At 43.3% G+C, this 12,119-nt stretch overlaps 1 pseudogene across 1 annotated transcript in view; it reads right to left on the reverse strand.

Moving 5' to 3' along the window:
* The window catches only part of LOC146839509 (uncharacterized), a 343,610-nt pseudogene that overhangs the window by 260,079 nt on the left and 71,412 nt on the right, over positions 1 to 12,119 (reverse strand). The window lies entirely within an intron of this gene.

Genomic DNA, 12,119 nt, shown 5'->3' on the forward strand with positions numbered 1-12,119 from the left:
GCAGATCATCAGGTGGGAACTCCTGGAAATGATGAACACCACTGAAAATGGCCTAAACGCAAAGAAGAAATGCTTGCCATCTGCCTCATTGGGATGTAAAACCGGTATGTGTTGGACTAAATACCACAACGGAAGGGGGCGTATGCACCAAGATAGGTACAGTGTGCTGTACCTTCATCACCATGAAAGACCTGGACAATGACACACTGTCAATCGCCTTCCAAACACTGTATAACCTACAGCAGGTCATGATTAAGGAAGGAGGTGCCCCAAACATAGAATGGTTCACAGGTTTGTTTACTTGGGTATCAAGGTGGATCGCAGGCCTATGCAAGGTCTAGTACCAGTGGTTGTAATCTTGCTCTTGCTGTGACGCACCCTGTAACTAATATGGGCCTGAGTGAAGAAGGCTACACTGAAAATAGGGGGAATACACCTGATTAGGACACCCAATGCCAAGGGAAACAATCACACCACAAGCCAGAAACAGGACCCGCCCATGCTCAAGACAAAAACAGCCAGGGTAGTAGTTAATAACTCAATTAGGGGGGTGAGGGGATGTTAGATTGTGATTCATTTATAGAAAGGGCCCGCTCTTGTCCAGCACAACTCAGAACAACTGTTGCCTGCGCTACCTAAATTCCCCATTTAACACTTGTTCAGGTTCCAGAGTGACCCTTTATCAGATCAACATAGCACAGCTGTCCTCTGTTCATCCCTAGCACTTCATGTGATGGAGACACCAGATATGGAACATGTCTCAACATACCTGGTGGACTGCAGCAGTAAATCGCATATGGCCCCAGGATGTAATACCTAAAGAAACAAGTCAGATGCACACACTCATATCCAAAAACATACATAGCAGAGAGCCTGCATTCTGGCCAAGGACGATGCCAGAGCAGCCAGTCAGTTTCATCCATCAGCTAAAGCCCAAACAATGCCTAGCAGTAAGCGTTACCCTAGATAACACACACAACACACCTGGACCACCTCAGAATGTGACTTCCAGTTGGTATTTATGGTCCCTTCTATCAGAGTGGGATAAATTATCTAAACACAATATTTATGACCCACTGGACCAGTACTTCCTGCCCAAAGTGGGACAAGTTTTACTTTATTGCACCCGCTGTACAGTATAAAGCATGCCATGTACCTAATGCAAAGTGAATTTTAGCACGCAACTGTAAGAGATGTGGCTGCTATTCCTGGCCATTATTGTTTAATTAACCTGTTCCTGATTGCCAAGCCTCGCTGTTTCCACATTATCTGCAGTTAAGGAACATCTATTTATCCTTTCTGATGACATGGATTTACAAGATTTCTTATTGGATCCTAGGTCACCACATTCTAACAGATTCATATACGCCACTTACAATGAACTGTGGAAGCTGCTGAACGCTTAAGAGAAATTGACAGGATTAATTTGTAAAATGCATTGGCTGTTGTGGACAATGGCATGACTGCATTATCAACTCACATATATTCTTTGAAAAATATTGTATCATATGCATTTGATGTTATACTTAATGACACGTCTCTCTTACAGCATGGGTAGAGTCAACTGAGAACAATTATGTTATTGAGTGGAAATTGCAGGTTTTAAAATCAAACCGTGTGTCATGGAAACATTTAAACGCAACAGAATTGTTTTTGCCTTATAATTTAACACGCACACAAAGACTGATGGCAAAAAAAGATGTATGATAACCTGTTCTACACAGGCTGGCTTTGTGATACATCACAGTCAGGTATGGGGTGCCGCTCGTAGGCTTTGACACTCCTCTGCATTCACTGGTGCTGCCACGGAGGTCCTGATCAGCTTTCACGGAGGAAAATGACATTTTTAAACTGCTTTTAATTTCCGGGACTGCGAGGACCAGGGCGCCTTGCGGATCACTCACCTGTTGCACCTGGTTCCTCTTCCCGCCTCCTCCCTGCCAAGCCCGGGCAAAGGGCGGGCCCGTTTAAGCCCGTTCAAGCACGGTTAAGTCCGGACCGGGCCCCCCCTCTTGGCTCTGCACCTTGCTGCTGCCGTGTCGCTAGCCGCCTGCCAACATGGATACCCGAAGTAAACCTTCAAAAGTACAACCTATGGTTGCTGGTACTTTGGACAGTTTTATTATCAGGGCAAACTCCGTTGTAGAAAGCGAACTGAACATGCTAGAAAGGCGCCTCTCTGATGGGATTACCAGCACTAGGAGGTCTTCATTGGGTTTATTAGCATCTGTCAGGTCCCCTTCTAATTTGGATGATTCACATACAGCTCTTATGGATAGCATCGACCAAACAATTGATTCGGTTCTTCAAGATCTCAGGTCTAGTACTTCCTCACGTTGAGATACACTCCAACCTATCCCCGAGTGTACACTCCCCTCTATGCTTGAAACATCATCTGACCCAAAGAGTAATCCTAGGTCGAGTTGTGTACAACCGTTACATCAGGGTGCAGTCCCCAAAAGAAAACGAGAGGGGAACTCTAAACGTGGGAAAAAAGCGAGATTGGACTGTTCTCATATTAATGTTTTAAACACACTACCTGTAACGGTTAACAGTCCAGTTACAGATACTAGGGTGACATCTAATTTATCCTCAGTAATAATCTCTTCCCAATCCGAGCCTCTGTTGCCTGCCTTAAAACTGGGAGAAGGGTCTAAAGGGGGGAATGTTAATTTCATAAATACTTTAAATAATGTTCTTAGGGGATTTTTTACCCCCTTTGATGGCTAGGTTTGATACTATCGATGTAAGGCTAAAAGAAATAGAAAGGGTTATAGCAGCTACAGCTAATCCCCTGGGGAGCGGAGCAGAGCCAAAACTCATAATGTACCCGTGAAGAATACGGGCGACTCTCAACTCCCCTCTTCTTCTAAACCGGTAGCTACGACAAACCTTTTTGCCAGAACTGAACCTATTCCATCTAGATTATTACCATCTACACCTAACTCTCCTCTCATTTCCACTTCTATCCCTTTACCTGCTCAAAGCCAACCAATTACTTTGTCAAGGAGTCCTACCCAAGTATCCAAACCAATCCAAATAGAACTAGGGGGAACTTCTAGGGATTTAGGTGATTGTTTCCTAAAGAAGTGGCTAGCGTAAGATGGAAAAATGTAATCAATCTTCCCCCTGAAGCATCGCCATATGTTATAATTTTAAGTGGTGTTCCAGAGCTCGTTGATCCCGCTTCAGAAAGCTATGCCTCTCTTAAAAACAAAGTGACCAGCTGGCTAAATACGTATAGGCCTCTCCCCCCAAACATAAGTTCTGAGGTTCTAATGGTTAGGAGGGTTCCATGGGTAGGAAGCACTATCAAGAAAATTAAGGGTGATTGTATTTTGGTGAATTTTAGTAACCTCCACACTGCGCCATACATTTGTAATTGGCTAGGTAATAGGAGTTATAGGAGCTACCTCTATTAAATCCCTCCCACTCTCCTTTTTCTATCCTCCATCAAATATTTTTACCCAGTCCGAGAATCCTGAAAATTGGACTAGGGTCGGATACAGTTCAACTAGAGGAAGACAGAGGCACATTCGTTTCGATGAGCCAACTCGAGGTGACTAACTGTGTACCAATAGGTATGCTTGTCTTGAAGAGGTTGACTGACTGAGTCAAGAGGATGGTATTTCCAATCCCTCTATTGAGGTTGTGTCTTCTCCCGAGCCACAGCCTCCATCTTTCATCCTTCCCGATATCCTCCCAACCGTTGTGATGAATCCTAGTGAACCCCTTGCGTGTAAAAAATCTGATGTTACCGCAAATCCTTTATCTATACATAAAATTATTTCGTGGAACATAGCAGGTCTTGCTAATAAGCTCATTTGCCCGGATTGGGGTTCTTTTATAGACCTCCACCACATATGCTGTTTCCAAGAAACATGGGCAAGGCAAGAATACCATCGTTTGGGGTTTGCTTCTTTCTCTATCCCAGCCATTTGGGGAGGTAAAGGTCGCCCTTCAGGAGGTTTAACCATTTGGGTTGCTACCCACTTGGGCTGTAGTGCCACGATTCTAGAAACTGGGTCTGAGGATGTTCTTTGCTTGTTATTGGATTGGCGGACAGGCATTAAGCTTGCGGTGATTAATCTGTATTCCAGACCCGTGAATCTATGTGAGGAATCTGGGGTCATTGATGTTCTATCAAATGTTCTAACTAAGATCCCTGAGGGTACAATGTTTGTTATTGCTGGCGATCTTAACTCTCATTTCGAACCACTCCATGGGTTGGTGGACCAAATAAACCAAGAGGAGGATGAAATATGGCACATCCCACAGGTGGTTGGCCCAATGGTTAGGTCTTGGGCCCCCCTGGCCGTTCAAATCACCTCCCTTACGATTGCCCATTCGATTAGGGCCTGCAATGGTTGAACACTCTCGGACAATCCCTCAAGGCCTACGTATAATAAGCCAGGAAGGGAGGCTAGACTTGATTATATTTTTGTCCAGTGCAAGGAGTGGAACAGAGTATCTGACTTTGAGGTGGTATCCAGGGGGGAGAGTGACCATAATCCCTTGATATTGGATGTTTCTTTACTAGGTCTGTGCCCTGGTGATTCCTTGCCACCACTTAAATCTTTGGCATCGAACAGAGCTATTTTGACAAATAACAAACGTAGAGTCAAATGGGCTAAACTGGCTGGTAATCAAGGGGAATTATCCCAAGTATATGCTAGGGTTGGCCCAGCACTGGACGAAGTACTTATTCTTATGGAGCAGTATTCTTCCCCGGATCTTTATGGAAAAATGGCTGCTGTTAATAAAGAATTATTCACCAGCTTAGCTGATATATTCAATCCTATAGTCCCCTGTTCGAAAAGGACATGTAGACGGTCCCAATGGTATAACAGGGCTTGTAGATCGGCTAAGAGTGATTTGTTGGATGCATTAAAAAAGAAAGCTAGTAGGGATCTTATCCAACTCAAGAGACGAACTTATCGGAACTTAATACATCATGCCAAGCTTGAGTGGGCTACAGAAAATTGGGTTAGCTTAACATCTGCCCTTCAGGCTAGAGATTCGCGGAGATTTTGGCTGATTGTGTCTACTGGCACAGCTGAACCTGACGCAGCAGTAAAACCAAATATTGCCCCAGAAATATGGGAAGAACACTTCAGTACTCTCTACAGGGGGGATTATTCCTGTTTGGATCCTTCTATGTCTGAGTCCCTCTTGTGCAATGCTGCTGGTCTAGAGCAGGTTAACCTTGCCCTTAGCGAGGTTCAACGCGCTATATCTATTCTTCCCGCGGGCAAAGCACCTGGGCTGGACGGGGTTCCTGGTGACTTGTATAAACAGGAACCCAGAGTCTGGGCGCCTTACTTAACAACTATATTTAATGCAATTGCCGGGGGTATGTCAATTCCCTCTACATGGCAGGGCGCAGAAGTTGTCCCTATTTTTAAAAAGGGGTCGCCTTTGCTCCCTGGTAATTACAGGCCTATCAGTCTGATAGATGTTGCTCAGAAACTCTTTTCAAGGCTAATCCTAGACCGTCTTCTGGACTGGATGGAGGATTCTGAGATTCTGAGTCACTATCAGGCTGGATTCAGAAAGAGCGTCTCAACAATTGATCAGATTTTCAGATTGAGTATGCTCTTCTGGAAGACAGTAAAGGTGGAGGGGGGGTTCTCTCTATACTGTTTTTGTTGATTTACGTGCGGCCTTTGATTTGGTCCCACGCACGAAACTTTGGACCGTGTTGCAGGAATTAGGCCTCCCAGCACCTCTTTTACAGATTATAGTGCGTCTCCACACTAATAATTTTGCAAGGGTCAGATGTGGGAGTGAAGGAGGTTTATCATCTAGTTTTTCTGTTGAAAGGGGGGTAAGGCAGGGCTGTGTCTTGGCAACGACCCTGTTTTGCCTCTATGTAAATGGACTTATCGCCCATCTGAACAAGGTACCAAATAGAGACGCTCCAAGACTCGCTGGAATAGGGATCTCAGCTATCATGTTTGCTGATGATACCCTGCTACTCGCCAAGACTCCTATGGGCGTCCAACAAGTCCTGGATGGTTTTGTCTCTTTCTGTGCTGATCGGGGGCTAGAGATTAACACGGCTAAAACAAAATTCATGATCTTTAATCCCCCTAGGTCAACACGCCCAAACCCGGTCATTCATGGTATCAGTCTTGAGAGAGTTCACACTTTCGAGTACCTGGGACTGACTTTGAATGAAAAGCTGACATGGTCCCATCACCAGATAAAATCAAACTTTCAAAGTTAACACAAAAGGTGGGGGGTATCATAAATTTATGGAATAAATCCATGACACATCCCATTGGTTCGCCACTTGAAATTTACAAAATGCAGGCGCGTGGGGCAGTAACATACGGTGGTGAATTGTGGGGCAACAATTGTGCCCCTGAAATTGTTACTACGGAAAACAAGTTCCTACGAAACTTGGCTGCTCTACCATTGAGCACACCACTTCTCCCCCTTAGGCTTGATCTGGGACTAAGATCAGTAAAGGAGGAATTAGGTGTGAAGCCCCTAACTTTCTGGAGGCGACTCTGGGTAACCCCCGAACTCTCGAGTTACCGGAATGAATTTGTGGAATTATATCAACATAGAGCTTTACGGAAAATTCCATGGTTCAAATATATAAAGGATGAATTATCTGGGTTGGGTTTATCGGCCCTGTGGACAAATCCGCAAGAGGCCTGCAGTACTATATCCCGCAAAGATCTGGTTACTTTGTATTACGACCGTAACTTGAGTGCCTCCTTAGCAAGTGATACACTGGGGCTAATGTCTACTACTTTTTTAACAATGAAGGACTATTATAAGCTGGAGACAGTCCTGGATGACATTAACCTCATTGGTCTTAGGAAACTATTTCTTCAATGGAGACATAATGCATTGCCAATCAGAGCCCTTACTAGCAGTTGGCACCCACCTACTTCTAAAAATTGTCCAGCTTGTACTGATGAGCTTGAAAGTGAAATTCACCTACTGTTTTTTTGTCCTTCCTATGTGAAATCTAGGAAAAAGTGGATTATTCCCATTTGCAGAAACTGGGGTTTTAGGCATCATTTGGATGCCTATCGATTGTTGAAATCTGACCTATCCCCTTCAACTGTATTTGCTGTCAGCAAGTATTTAGCTGCGGTGTGGAATATTAGAAGAACTTTTCTGACAAAATGAAATTCTACTTGTATTATATGAAGTTCTTACTTGTGGCAAAAAAAATTGTAGATGATGTAATTCTTCTTATTTTTTAACATGTGCATTATTGTGTAAAGTTTTGGTCTTATTTGTATTGAATTGCTTTTATGACTTTATGAAGTCGAAATAAAGATCAAAGAAAGAAAGAAAGATACATCACAGTACGGTATCGCAGTTTAGGGTATCCCAAGGTATCTGGCAAAGGGTACTTCCACTATGCTCTCAAACGTATAGGTACTGTTAGGTAGGAGTAGAATAATATATTCATATACAACATAGTAATGTTATAATGGTTGAATCTGTTGCACGGATTCTGCTGGTAATGTGGAACTGTGTGATGGGACGACAGGACGTCAGAGTGTAGGGACTGAGTCTCTCTACAACGTCAGTACCTGTCGGGCCAATCCTGCTAGCTCACAGTGCCTCACCTGAACTCCTAGTCTTCCCAGAGTAACAGGTGACTTCAGCAACCTCAAACATTATCCTCTATCCCCAAGGGCACCATGGAAATGGATCTTCCCCTTTTGTTACTCACTTACTCACTCATGCATGCCCATAGGGAACATGAGAAAGACACAAAGAAACTTTACAATACATTTATTAAAACTATCGTAGTCTATTATGAAGCAAATGTGCTGCGATCATTAGGCAGATGCAACTAAACAAAGTAATTATAATTAGTACCAGACTGTATAGGACAAACATCCCAACCATGGCAAATTATATATTTGTCTGGTTCTACCCTTATTTTTTAGCATAGGGATATATTTGCGATATTTGAAAATGATTGGAGCAGTGCACTAGCAAACGCGTTGGCTGAGACTGCCTTCACATTTCTGTTGGATAACTACAATAAAGACTATTTCTATGGAAAGAAAACTGACCACTTGGTGTGACCTTAACTGAACAATTTGGTAGTGCACTGCTCCAATTATTTTCAAATTTTGCTTATCTGCTTGGCAGTTTGTGTCCTTTAACGGCGGCTGCAGGAGCATTTTGTGCACACCTACTATAATCATATTATTATCTATTGCTTATGGGAACACAGCAAAGAGGTGCGGCACTTGGAGTCCGCCGTTAGTTCTTGTTTTTTATGGATATATTTGCGATCTCTGGGATTGGTCTAAGACCCCAGACCTGGTGTATGCAATTAGGTGGTCCACATCAGGAGTGTAAATTTAGTTAACGCAGGGTTGCATGTCAGGCACTGCTGTCGTTTCAGAACAGTCCTCTCTGCCGGAATTCTCCTCTCTGCCTCCAAGGGGACTGCATGCCATTTATAGGATAAAACTATTGTGCAGGAGATGCAGTTGTGCGACTGTGTTATGTCTAAATATTAGGCACTGTTGCTAAACGAGCAGAGAAAACTATTCTAGATAACTTTGTACAAAATGTGTAGAAGAAATCCCATGAAGAGTCCCTGAATATCAAACAACATGTACAGCATATTATTAAAAATAATATTGCAAACACAAATGCTATATGTGCCTATGCAGAGCAAGCAGGGGCAGCCTAAAAATGACTAAAACACAAAACTAAGGGAGAGCAAAAGTGGGCCCAAAAGGGAAAACACTACAAACTGTTTATCTTTTTCACCATTCTTGTAATGCTGGTTACACTACTTTGTTTTTTTTTTTACTAATAATTGCAGCACACTCTTTTTATTCAATATTACGATTATTTTAATAAATGTTTGAAAAGCCAATTCATATCTTTCTTGTGTATACCTTGGGCATGCAAAAGTAAACAACAAAAGGGTAGATCTGTTTTCACGTTTCCCTTGGGGAGTAAACGAGTGGTCATGTTCGTGGTTGCTGATATCACGATATGATATGATAGGAGACATATTGCGTGCAGCTACTCCAGGGAGTGTCCCGGTGCGGTACAAGCTGAAGGCCAGAGAGAAACAAAGCTCAGTTAACCAAGAAGAACCAAGTTTTTAGCTTCTTTTTAAACAGCCCTGGATCACTTATACCGTGTAAATCCAGAGGGAGCTGATTCCAAGCCGCTGCACCCAAACAAGTGAGTGATCTACCTCCTGCGCTCTGTCTGCAGATCCTAGGGGTGTTTGTCAGAAATTTATTGGTAGCTAGAAGCTGCCTTGGCGGGTTGTAGATGCTAAATCTGGTACTTAAGTAGGTAGATCCTTTGCCATACAAAGCTGCATGAACCAGTGCCATAGACTTGCATTTCACTCTCTCTCTAGTGGGCAGCCAGTGGAGATCCCGAAGATGCAGCCTAATGCATGACTGTCTTGGGAGATTGAGCAGGAGTCGAAATGCTGCATTCTGAATCACCTGAAGTTTGTCCTGGAGATATTCCGGAAGGTCTACATAAACGGCATTTCCATAGTCAATACGGGACATGATCAATGTCTGAAAGACTGTTTTCTTGGAATGGAACGATAAGAGTCAGACATTTCTTCGTAGATCTCGTGATCCCAAAGCAGGTTCCAACCAACCTGTTAATTTGGAGACCAAATGACAGCGTATTATCAAACCAAATCCCCAAATCTTTTACCGGATCTCTTGTGGATCCAGCGGGGGTGCATCGTCTGGGTTCCCAAAAAGGAGAATTTCAGTTTTATGCTCATTACATTTCAATTGCACTTTTGCTAGCGAATGAAAGAATGTGGTAAGACAGGTTTTAACATGAGAACTCTCCAAATCTGTTCCCTTATTCCAGGAGAAGAGCAACTGTGTGTCATCTGCGTAGGAGATCACTTTTTCTCCTAATTTGTTTGCTAGCTGGATCAGCGAGTGAGATAAATATTAAAAAGTGGAGCGCTCAACGCCAATCACTGAGGGACAGCTGTATCCACGTTTTGAGGACTTGCAGAGCAGGGGGGAATCCAGATTGTATGGCTTCTGTTTTCTAAGAAGGATTTTAACCAGCTCCAGGCTAACCCTATCACTCCTGATGATGATGTAAGAGAAGAGCATGCAGGACTGTGTCAAAAGCTGCCAACAGATCCAATAATATTAGTGCAGCTATACCCCTGGTGTCCAGGGTACCCCTAATAAATTCAGATACCTCTACTAGAGCCGTTTCTGTGCTGTACTGGACCCTGAAGCTTGACTGACTCAGGTGGAGAAGCCCATTAATCTCCACAGATTTCTACAGTCGTCCATTTACCTGCTTCTATAGTATCTTGGAAAAAGCCGCCAGCAGGGAAATGGGTCTGTAGTTAGATGGGGGCAGCAGGATCTGCTGTTGTTTTTTTTAAAAAGGGATATAATCATTGCCTGTTTCCAGACTCTAGGAACCATGGCTGCTCCTAGAGATGAATTAAGAATCTTATTGACCTGTAGATTAATGATATCAGTCCCTGCAGTTAGCAATTTAGGGGGGCATGGGTCAATCGGGGAGCCGGAGTTTAAAGTTTTAGGAGCCGTAGGAGATCTCTCCAAAGAGATGGCTTTGAAGGAGCTCAGTTTTGGGTTGCTTACAGATAACTTCATATTAGGAGTTTCTACATCAGTAGCCGGTATTCTGCCTACTTCTAGGCTTGCCTGAATACTTTGGACTTTGGATGCGAAAAAACCTGCCAGTTCTTTCCACCATTTACCCGAGGCCTCTTTGGAGTGAGTGCAGGCAGCTGGGGTCATAAAACTCTTAACCATCTGGTATCCTAGTAAGTTTAAGGGCCCAGATGGAGCACTGTGACTTAGTTAGGAACCAGGCCAACATTTCCTGATGATATGCGTGAACTGAATTACTATATTCTAACGGTTATGTTGTCCAGAATACATAGTCCTACTTAATTCATAGGAACCGTATAACATTCCCAGGGGAAGGATGTAGGAAAAAAACGAATTGGATTTCAAGTCAGTAGAAAATGGAAAAGAACATTCTTTCAAGCTCAAAAAGATAACTTGCTATAGGGGTCACACTGAGGGGCATTCAATAAAGGACTGTTAGGTGACAGACGTGTCTCAGCAGCACCCATTATAGTGAGCTGTTGACTTGGGTAATGGGCCCTTGTTGGACTCAATCTAGCAGCAATCACCATTTTGGAAGGGGACACAGATGTTCCTAGGGTCATCCATCCAAATATCATGGAGTCTGTGTTGTTAGTTATCAAACTTTATACTTTATTTCGGCTGTAAGTCATAAAAGCATATGAAATAAAACATATATAAAATATTTGCTATTTACAGTCTAAATGTGCAAAGTTCTGTGCAGTAATATAACCAATGAACCAACCTATGACTCCTTGCTATGAAGCGGGCTCCTACACCGTAAGGATTTAATGAAATGTTTGGGAGTGCCTGGTACCTCCCTCGGCTTGAAATAATTGTTGACATAATTGCAAATCCAGCTATCCTGCAGCTAAGCAAGCGTGGCTACCTGGACAATAAGAAAGGTTAATCACCTGCTAAAAGGTTCAAAAGAATATAAAAACTCTCAAACTGATCCTGTTATACAACAAGTATTAGCCTTTCTATTCTCCACGATTGCACAGCTGCCATGGCCCTGATGGCCACTATTCATGCTTCTTTTGTGGGATACTCAACTTGTACCTCATTCTCGACACATTCATCAGAAAACGAGAGAGAGCAAAGATTGACAACCTGCATGTGTTGTATCTCACACTCCTGAGTGCTTCCTTGTGTTCCCTAAGTCCCACACCAAATCCAACACCTCCTTTGGGACACTTAGATTGAGAAGAAGAAGATAATGTGCTCAATGGTTTTTTTTGATCCCCACAGGCCGGGCAAAGCAACTCCTTTGCCCATGGTACACGCTACCATTTTGAAGTAAAGGCCCAGACAGGTACAGTTCCATACCAAGTAGAGACGCCTGGCTGGAGGAGGTTCTATTTCGTCCAGGAAGTCCTCTATCTTAAAGGAGTCCTTAGCTGTGAGAAAGGCATTTGTTAGCGTTCTATGGCTCAACTGGACATGTGTGCAGTTATCTCTATATTGCAAGTATGCAGTTTTAATATG

The sequence above is a fragment of the Triturus cristatus genome, chromosome 4_1, assembly GCF_964204655.1.
Source record: "Triturus cristatus chromosome 4_1, aTriCri1.1, whole genome shotgun sequence".
NCBI classification, from domain to species: Eukaryota; Metazoa; Chordata; class Amphibia; order Caudata; family Salamandridae; genus Triturus; species Triturus cristatus.